Here is a 9,463-nt window from a genome sequence, read left to right on the forward strand (position 1 = left end):
TCCATTCCAGGCCACATTTTGGTAAATCTCCTAAATACCCTGTCTCGTGCAATCACGTGTTTATTGTAATATGGTGACCAGAACTTCACGCAGTACTCTATCTGTGACCTGCCTAGTGCTTTCCACAGTTCAAAAATAACTTCCCTGCTCTTGTAGTCTATGCCTCGGCTAATTAAGGAAAGAATTTCGGATGCCTTCTTTACGCCCTTTTCTGCCTGTGCTGCTACATTCATGGGAATGTGGATATGCATTCAACATTCCCTATGTTACTGTACACTTCTTACTGCCCTACCATTTAATGTGTATTCCTTTGTATTGTTAACCATCCCCAAATACATAACATAATACTTCTCCGTATTAAATTTCATTCACCATAATTTTGCTCAGGTGAACAGTTCATTGATACTTAGCTGCATTCAGGATATTTCTTCTTCATTATCATCCACACAACCAATGGTTGTGTCATCTGAAATCTTTTTAATCATTCCCGCTTCATTCAGGTATAAATCATTGATATATACGACAAAAAGCAATGTACCTTCTACTGAGCCAAGAGGATCCCCACTCGAACAGCCTTCCAGTTGTGAAAACATCTATTTCTCTTTGCTTCCTGCCTCCAGGAAAATTTTGGATCCACCTTGCCAATTTGCATTGGATTCCAAGGGCTTTTACGTTAGTGAGCATTCTGCCATAAGTAACCTTGTCAAAAGCGTTGATAAGATCCATATACACTACATAAAATTCACTACCCTTACGGACAATCCTTGTCAGAAAATGTAATCAATTTCGTCACACACGACCTTCCCTGAAAACATCTATGCTGACTGTGCTTGATCAAACCGAGCCTTTGTAATGAATATTTATCCTGTTCCTCAAACATTTTTCTAATAATCTTTCCACAACCGAGGTTAGGCTGATTGGTCTGTAATTGATCATCGATCCCTTTCTCCCTTTTTCAACAAAGATACGACTTAGCAGTCCTCCAGTCCTCTGGCACCACAACTGCAGCCAGAGTATTATGATTGTCAGACACTCTGCTATTTCCTCTTTTGCTTCTCTTAACAGCCTGGGTACATTTCACGTGGCTCTGTGGATTTTTCCACTTTCAAAGCTGTTAAACCCCATAATACTTCCTCGATTACTATGTATATTTAACTTAATATTTCAAGTTCCTCCTCCCCAATTGCAATGTCTGCATCGCCGCACACTTCTCTGAAAACAGATGGAAAGTATTCATGATGATCCATCAATTAATATTCCATTTCCACTCATAGATTACTTTACGGTCTCTACTGAACCCTATTCTTTCTTTAGATATCCTCTTGCTCTTAATGTATTCATAAATTTTTGGGTCTTCTTTGAATTTAGTTGAAAATATTTTCATGCTCTCACTTTGCTTTAATAATTTCCTTTTTAATTTCACCTTTGCACTTCCTATAATCTTCGAGAGTTTCTGAAGCATTGATGCATCGCTATGACATAAGGCCCCATATTTTCTTTTATTCTACCCTGTAAGCCACTTGGCATCCAGGGCGGCTCTGGATTTGCTAGTCCCACCCGCTTTCTTTAAGGGAAGGTACTTGCTCTGAACCCTGAGGATCTGCTCCTTGAATGTCTCCAATGCTCTGACACAGATTTGCCTTCAAGTATCTGTTTCTAGTCAACATTTGCTAAATCCTATCTCTGCTTAACAGAATTGGCTTTTCCCCAAATGAGATTATTTATTCCGTGTCTAAATTTGTATTTTTCCAGAACTACACTAAATCTAACTGAATTATGATCATTCGTACCAAAATTCTCTCCCACTGATACCCCTTCCACCCACTCTGCTTCATTAGATCAAACTAAATCAGAATCGCCCCCTCCCTTCTTTGGCTTGCAATATAATGGCTATGTTATGTTCTTATGTTCTAATAATGATCTCCTGAATGGATTGTACGAATTCCGTCCCTCTATGTGTTTCGCACAAATTATATCCCAGTTAAAATTATTGTAGTTGAAAACGACTTCTATTCCTCCCCTATAACTTTGCCAACAATGTTGCTCTTCTCTCTCATTCTGACTTTTTGGGAGTCTATAGTACACTCCCAGCAGTATGATCGCCGTTTTTATGTTGTTCAATTCATCCCATATGTCTTGAATTGATCATCCATCATGCACAGTAACTCTCCTATGCTGCAATTGTTTTTTTAATCAACACTGCGACCTATCCCCACCCCTCGTTTTCCCCCCTCTCTCTCCTGCCTATAAACCATCGAAGCATGAATGTTCAGCTAACATATCTGCACTAATTTAATAATCTCTCACAGCTAAACTGAATGCATGGAATGTGCAGTTTTGAGATGAGGTTTCTCCACCGTCAGGGCTGCCAACGGGAGGGAGTGAGAAACACTGTGCAGAGCTTGAGTTTGTGCATAACTGTGCAGAGAAATCAGCAAATGCAACAGCGTCATGAGACACTGCATTCTGTTCATTTTGAACCACAAATATGAATTATTGAATTTGTTACAATCATTAATGAAACACGTTTGCAAAATGTTTCCACCCGGTTTCGAACCACGAACCTTTAGCGTGTTAGGCGAATGTGATAACCACTACACTACGGAAACGCTATGGTAGCTCCAGTGTTGGGAACATAACCAGAGCTTTAAGCTCAACAGCTGGCCGACACTTCATGAGCTTCCGGAATGAGAATTGAATTACGGTGCTTTATTTACCAAGGTTTTGAGTGTGGCAGGAATTGATCCTGTGTTTCTCAGACTTTATACATAGTAACAAGAGTGGCCATTCCTCAGGAAGTGGTTAGAATCTGGAATACACTACTTAAAAGGGCGGTGGAGGCAGACTCAATCTTATCTTTGAAAATGGAGTTGGATAATATCCGAAGGAATAAAATTGCACAGCTGTGGGTAACTAACGGGGGTGTGGGACGAGTTGAGAGTTGGCATGGCCTCGACGGGCCGAATGGACTTCTTCCGTGCTGTAACCATTCCCTTATTCTGTGATTCTATAAGTTAGTGGCACAGTTAATAGTGTGCGTGGAAGTTGAATAATGCAAAGGGAAATGGATTGAGTCGGCACCACAAGAGGCATCTGATTCAGAAGATTCGGGCGCGCGAAAAGTCGGGTTTAATGACTTTAAAAGCATCATTTTTGTTTTGTGAATTTTCGGTCAGAGAAAAAGTTTGGGGAAGGAATTTTTTGCTGAAACGGACTCAGCATTTACTCTTCCTTCTGGATGTTGGCGTTATATTTCTTCTCGATGTTATTCTTGCAGAATGTATATTTTCTTTGCTGTTTCACAATAACCAGTCCCTTGCTCTACAGTCCTTCTCACTGTATCCCCACTCTCATGTATTGTTAACAGCAATGAACATTTTGAAGCAGACAACTAAAGCACAGTGTCTAAAATGTTTTAAGAGGTAAATTGCAGAGCACAGAGAAATTATTTTATTGAGGACTCTCCTTCAGTTAACATTTCTTTAGTTGTGCAAATGAAGATCATCAGTTAATAACATTTAACGATGATACATTCTCTACATTTCGAAAGGCACTGGTTAATCAGAACAGTCCGCACGATTTTTTTAAGGAATGGTCGCGTTTGACTAACTTGAATGCATTTTTGGAGGAGTTCACCAGGAGGGTCGATCAGTAGTGCATACGATGTCGTGTATAAGGATTTTATTAATGCTTTCGCTAAGGTCCTACATGGCAGACTGGTGATGAATGTAAAAGCCTATGTGATCCAGGGCGAAGTGGCAAATTGGATTCAAAATTGGTTCAGATGCAGGAAGCAAAGGTTAATGTTTGATGGGTGTTTTTTAAGTGGAAGGATATTTTCATTGGGGTTCCGCAGTTTTCAGTGCTAGGTCCATTGCTTTTTGTGTTATTTTTCAATGATCTAAACTTGAATAAAAGGATTATGATTCAGAAGTTTTCAGGTGATAGTAAAATAGGCAGTGTGGGTGATAATGAAGAAGAAAGCTGGAGACTGCAGGAAGATAACAATCAAGTGATAAGTTGGGCAGAAGAGTGGCAAATTACATTTAATCCAGAGAGGTGTGAGATTGTGCATTTGTGGAGGGCTAACAACGAAAGGGAATAGACATCGACTGTAGGACATTCAGAAGTGTAGAGGAGCAAAGGGAACTGTCAATGCATGTCCACAGATCCCTGAATGTAGCTGGCAATTTGAATAAGTTGATTAAGAAGGCAGACCGAATTCTTGCATTTATTGGCAGAGGCATGGAATCGAAGCACAAGTGGATTATGACTGAAATGTGCAACATTCGTGTTAGCGTACAGCTGGAGTACTGCGTGCAGTTCTGATCACCGTATTGAAGGAAGGACGTGATTGCACTGAAGAGGGTATGGAGGAGATTTCTGTAGAATGTTGCCTGGAGTGGAGCAACTTTACTATGAGGAGATTAGATAGGCTCGCTTTGGTTTCCTTGGAACAGAGGAGGCTGATGAGCGACAGCATTGTGGTGTTTAAAATTAGGAGGGGCCTAAATTTTGTTGATTAAAAGGGCCTAATTGCCATCGGTGAGTGGTCAACAACCAGGGGACATAAATTAAAAGTCATTCGTATAAGTGTTAAAGGGGATTAAAAGGGAACATTTTTCATGCAGATGTTTGTCGTGGTCTGGAACTCACTGCCTGAAAGTGTGGTAGCGGTAGAAACGCTCACCACATTTATAAAGTACTTGGATGTGCACTTGAAATGCCGTAAGGTGCAGGGTTACACACCTAAAACTGGACATTTGTTCGCCGGTGCAGATACGATGGGCCGAAAAGCACTCCTTTCATGGTGTAATCTTCTATGATTGTATAATTATAGGTTAGCATTACTTTCAAGATGCAAAACGAGGCGATCAGCTAATTCATAGTATTTCCAGTGTAAACATGTTCATGTAAGCTGGAGCTCGAAATCAGGAACTTGAGGTGAAGAGTCTTATGAGGCTGCTGTTCGGTGCACGGGAAGCTTTAGCTTAAACCGTGGCATGTTATCGCCCAGTTATAGGCGGTAAACCAATGTTGATGCTGCATTCGTCGCTTTCCGCCTGCAGTGGTTGATTGGAGATGCGGGACCGGAATGTTGGGGCTTGTCCTGCCTTCACTCACTCTGGAGCTGGGGAAGAGCGATTTGTCGGTCGGTTTGTTTGTGGCTTTGATTTTCTGCTGTGAAACGAGGCGGTGCGGCTGGTTTCTTTAATAATTTCTCAGAGCTGAACTGAAGGCACGGAATGTACACTTATGAGATGGCGTTTCTCCATTGTCAGGGCTGGAAACGGGAGTGAGTGAGAAACACTGTGCAGAGTTTCAGTTTGTACAGAATTGTACAGAGAAATGAACAAATGCAACAACGTCATGAGACACTGCACTCTGTTAACCACGAATATGAATTATTAAATTTTTTTCTGATCATTAATTGAAAACGTTTGCAAAATGTTCCCGCCCGGTTTCGAACCTGGGATCTTTCACATGTTAGGCAAACATGATAACCGCTACACTACGGAAACGCTGTGGCAAAAGTCGTCTTGGGAACATAACCAGAGCTTTAACCTCAACAGCTGGACGACACTCCAGGGGCTTGTGTTCCGAGAATCGAATGAAGGTGCTTTATTTCAGAAGGTTGTGAGTGTAGCAGCAATTGATCCCGTGTTTGTCAGACTTTATCGATAGGAACTGAAGGTGGCCATTTCGCATCAAGCAGTTAGAATCTGAAATACAATGCTTTGAAGAATGGTGGAGCCTGATTTAACCTTATCTTTCAAAAGGCAGTTGCATAAAGATCGGAAGGAAAAAAATACACAGCTGCGGTTAAATGACAGGGCGGGTGGGACTAGTTGAGAGTTGGCATGGGCTCGACGGGCCGAATGTGGTTCTTCCATACTGTAACTATTCCCTTATTCCGTGATTCTGTAAGTTAGTTGCACATTTAATAGAGTGCATGGAAGCAGAATATTGCAAAGCGACATGGATTGAGTCGGCAGAGTTCGAGGCATCTGATTCCGAAGATTCGGTGTGCGAAAATTCGGGTTTAATGACTTTAAAAAGCATTATTTTTGTTTTGTAAAGTTTCGGTCAGAGAAATCTTTGGGAAAGGAATTTTTTGCTGAAAGGCAATCAGCATTTAATCATCCTTCTAGATTTTGGCGTCATATTTCTTCTCGATGTCATATTTCCAGAATGTATATTTACTTTGCTGTTTCACAATAACCACTCCCTTGCTCTACAGTCCACCTCACTGTATCCCCAGTCTCATGTATTGTTAACAGCAATGAACATTTTGAAGCAGTGCACAAAAGCACAGTGCCTAAAATGGTTTAAGAGGTAAATTGTAGAGCACAGGCAAATTATTTTATTGAGGACTCTCTTTCGGTTAACATTTCTTTAGTTGTGCAAATGAAGATCATCAGTTAATTAATGATGTTGTCCCGTGAAAGCAGGATATCATTTAACGATGATACATTCTCTACATTTTGAAAGGCACTGGTTAATCAGGACAGTCTGCACGATTTTTTTAAGGAATGGTCGCGTTTGAGTAACTTGAATGCATTTTTGGAGGAGGTCACCAAGAGGGTTGATCAGTACTGCGGACGATGCAGTGTATATCGATTTTATTAATGCTTTCGCTAAGGTCCCACATGGCAGACTGGTGATGAAAGTAAAATCCCATGGGATCCAGGGCGAAGTGGCAAATTGGATCAAAAATTGGTTCAGACGCAGGAAGCAAAGGTTAATGTTTGATGGGTGATTTTGTGACTGGAAGGATGTTTCTAATGGGATTCCGCAGTTTCAGTGCTAGGTCCATTGCTTTGTGTGGTATTTTTCAATGATCTAAACATCAATATAGGGGTTATGATTAAGAAGTCTTCAGGTGGCTGTGTTGCTGATAATGCAGAAGAAAGCTGGAGACTGCAGGAAGATATCAATCAACTTGTAAGGTGGCAGAACAGTAGCAAATGGAATTTAATCCAGAGACGTGTGAGATTGTGCATCTGTGGAGGGCGAACAACGAAAGGGAATACACATCAACTCTAGGTCATTGAGAAGTGTAGAGCAGCAAAGAAGTAGAAAGGAATCAAAATGTGATGTCACAGCCAAAGGGGTAAGTGATTGGGTGGTGATTGGAAAGTAGCTTTTCTTTTTCTTTTTAATATCAGTAAGTAACATGATAACAGTGTTTTCACCAATTTAAGTTAATCTAAGGGTTAATTCATGGCAGGAGAGCTCGGTCACGTGATATGCTCCTCCTGTACCATGTGGGAACTCAGGGACACTTCAGGTGGGAAGTGTATCCGCCTTCAGCTCCTGACGGACCGCGTTGCGGAATTGGAGCTGAGGGTGGATTCACTTAGGAGCATCCATGATGCTCAGAATGACGTGCGTAGCACGTGTAGCGATTTGGTCTTACCGCTGGTGAAGGGTTCGCAGCCAGCTAGGAAATGGAAGACCAGCAGGAAGAGTAGTGCAAGGAAGGTAGTGCAGGGGTCCCCTGCGGTCCCCCACTGTAAAAATGATGCACTGCTTTGAGTATTGTTGAGCGGAATTATTCACCAGGGGAGGGGTGCAGCAGCCAAGTTCATGCCACCATGGCTGGCTCTGTTGCACAGGAGGGCAGTAAAAAGAGTGTGAGAGCGATAGTGATAGGGGATTCAATTGTAAGGGGAATAGACAGGCGTTTCTGCGGCCGCAACCAATACTTCAGGATGGTATGTTGCCTCCCTGGTGCAAGTGTCAAGGATGTCTCGGAGTGGGTGCAGGACATTCTAAAAAGGGTGGGAGAACAGCCAGATGTCGTGGTGCACATTGATACCAAAGACATAGGTAAAAAAAAGGGATGAGGTCTTACGAGACGAATTTAAGCAGCTCGGAGCTAAATTAAAAAGTGGGACCTCAAAAGTAGTAATGTCGGGATTGCTACCAGTGCCACGTGCCAGTAGGAGTAGGAATCGCAGGACAGCGCAGATGAATACGTGGCTTGAGCAGTGGTGCAGCAGGGAGGGATTCAAATTCATGGGGCATTGGAACAGTTTCTGTGGGAGGTGGGACCAGTACAAACCGGATGGTCTGCACATGGGCAGGACCGGAACCAATGTCCGAGTGGGAGTGTTTGCTTGTGCTGTTGGGAAGGAGTTAAACTAATATGGCAGGGGGATGGGAACCAATGCAGGTAGACAGAGGGAAACACAACGGCGACAGAAGCAAAGGACAGAAAGGAGATGAGTAAAAGTGGAGGGCAGAGAAACCCAAGGCAAAAAACAATGAGGATCAATGTACAGCAAAATTCTAAAGGGTTAAAGTGTAATTAAAAGGCAAGCCTGAAAGCTCGGTGCCTCAATGCGAGGAGTATTCGGAACCCAGGAGAGGGCTCTGAGCTAGTTAGAGTGGCTGAGAGCGCAGATGAACAGGATCCCAAGAAAGAATGCAAAAGGCAGGAGGCAACAGAGCAGAGTAGCACTGGGGTAAGTGTAAACCACAAGGTGATAGGAAGGGACAATATGTATGAAGATAAAGTGGCTGCAAGAGGGGTAAAAACTAAAAATCATGGTTTACCTGAACGCACGCAGCATTCGAAATAAAGTAAATGAGTTGACAGCACAAATCATTACAAATGGGTATGCTTTGGTGGCCATTACAGAAACGTGATTGCAGTGTGGCCAAAACTGGGAATTAAACATACAGGGGTATCTGACAATTCTGAAGGATGGACAGGAAGGGAAAGGAAGGGAAAGGTAGCTCTGTTAATAAAGGATGATATCAGGGCAGTTGTGAGAGATGATATTGGTTCTCATTGAAACAAATAAAAATATATAACATATAAACGGGGGTTAACAGGGTTAATGCAGAATAAATGTTCCTCCTGTCTGGGGAATCTAAAACAGGAGGTCAATCTCAGAGATTAACGGGACGGCCATTTAATTCTGTGATGAGGAGAAATGTCTTCACTCAAAGAGTTGTAAATAATTGGAATTATCTACTCGAGAATGTAGACAGGAAGGGAAAGGAGGAGAGGTAGATCTCTTAATAAAGGATGATATCAGGGCAGTTGTGAGAGATAATATTAGCTCTAATGAACAAAATGTTGAATCATTGTGCGTAGAGATTAGAGATAATAAGGGCAACAAGTCACTGGTGGGTGTAGTTTATAGGCTCCCAAATAATAACTTCACGGTGGGGCGAACTAATTAATCAAGGGAATCAAGGTAATAATGGAGGCATGTGAAAAAGGAACGGCAGCAATCATGGGGGATTTTACCCGACATATCGATTGGTCAAATCAAATCGCACGGGGTAGCCTGGAGGAGGAATTCATAGAATGCATATGGTATTGTTTCTTAGAACAGTATGTTACAGGACCTACAAGGGAGCAAGCTATCTTAGACCTGGTCCTGTGCAATGAGACAGGAATAATAAATGATCTCCTAGTAAAAGCTCCTCTCGGAATGAGTGATCA

The 9,463-nt window shown here is 42.1% G+C and overlaps 1 non-coding gene across 1 annotated transcript; it reads right to left on the reverse strand.

Moving 5' to 3' along the window:
- Positions 1–5,449: 5,449 nt before the first annotated feature.
- Positions 5,450–5,522, reverse strand: trnav-aac (transfer RNA valine (anticodon AAC)). The gene has a single exon. It is a non-coding gene; the product is annotated as a tRNA-Val (tRNA).
- Between the last annotated feature and the right edge of the window lie 3,941 nt (positions 5,523–9,463).

The sequence above is a fragment of the Pristiophorus japonicus genome, chromosome 29, assembly GCF_044704955.1.
Source record: "Pristiophorus japonicus isolate sPriJap1 chromosome 29, sPriJap1.hap1, whole genome shotgun sequence".
Lineage (NCBI taxonomy): Eukaryota > Metazoa > Chordata > Chondrichthyes > Pristiophoridae > Pristiophorus > Pristiophorus japonicus.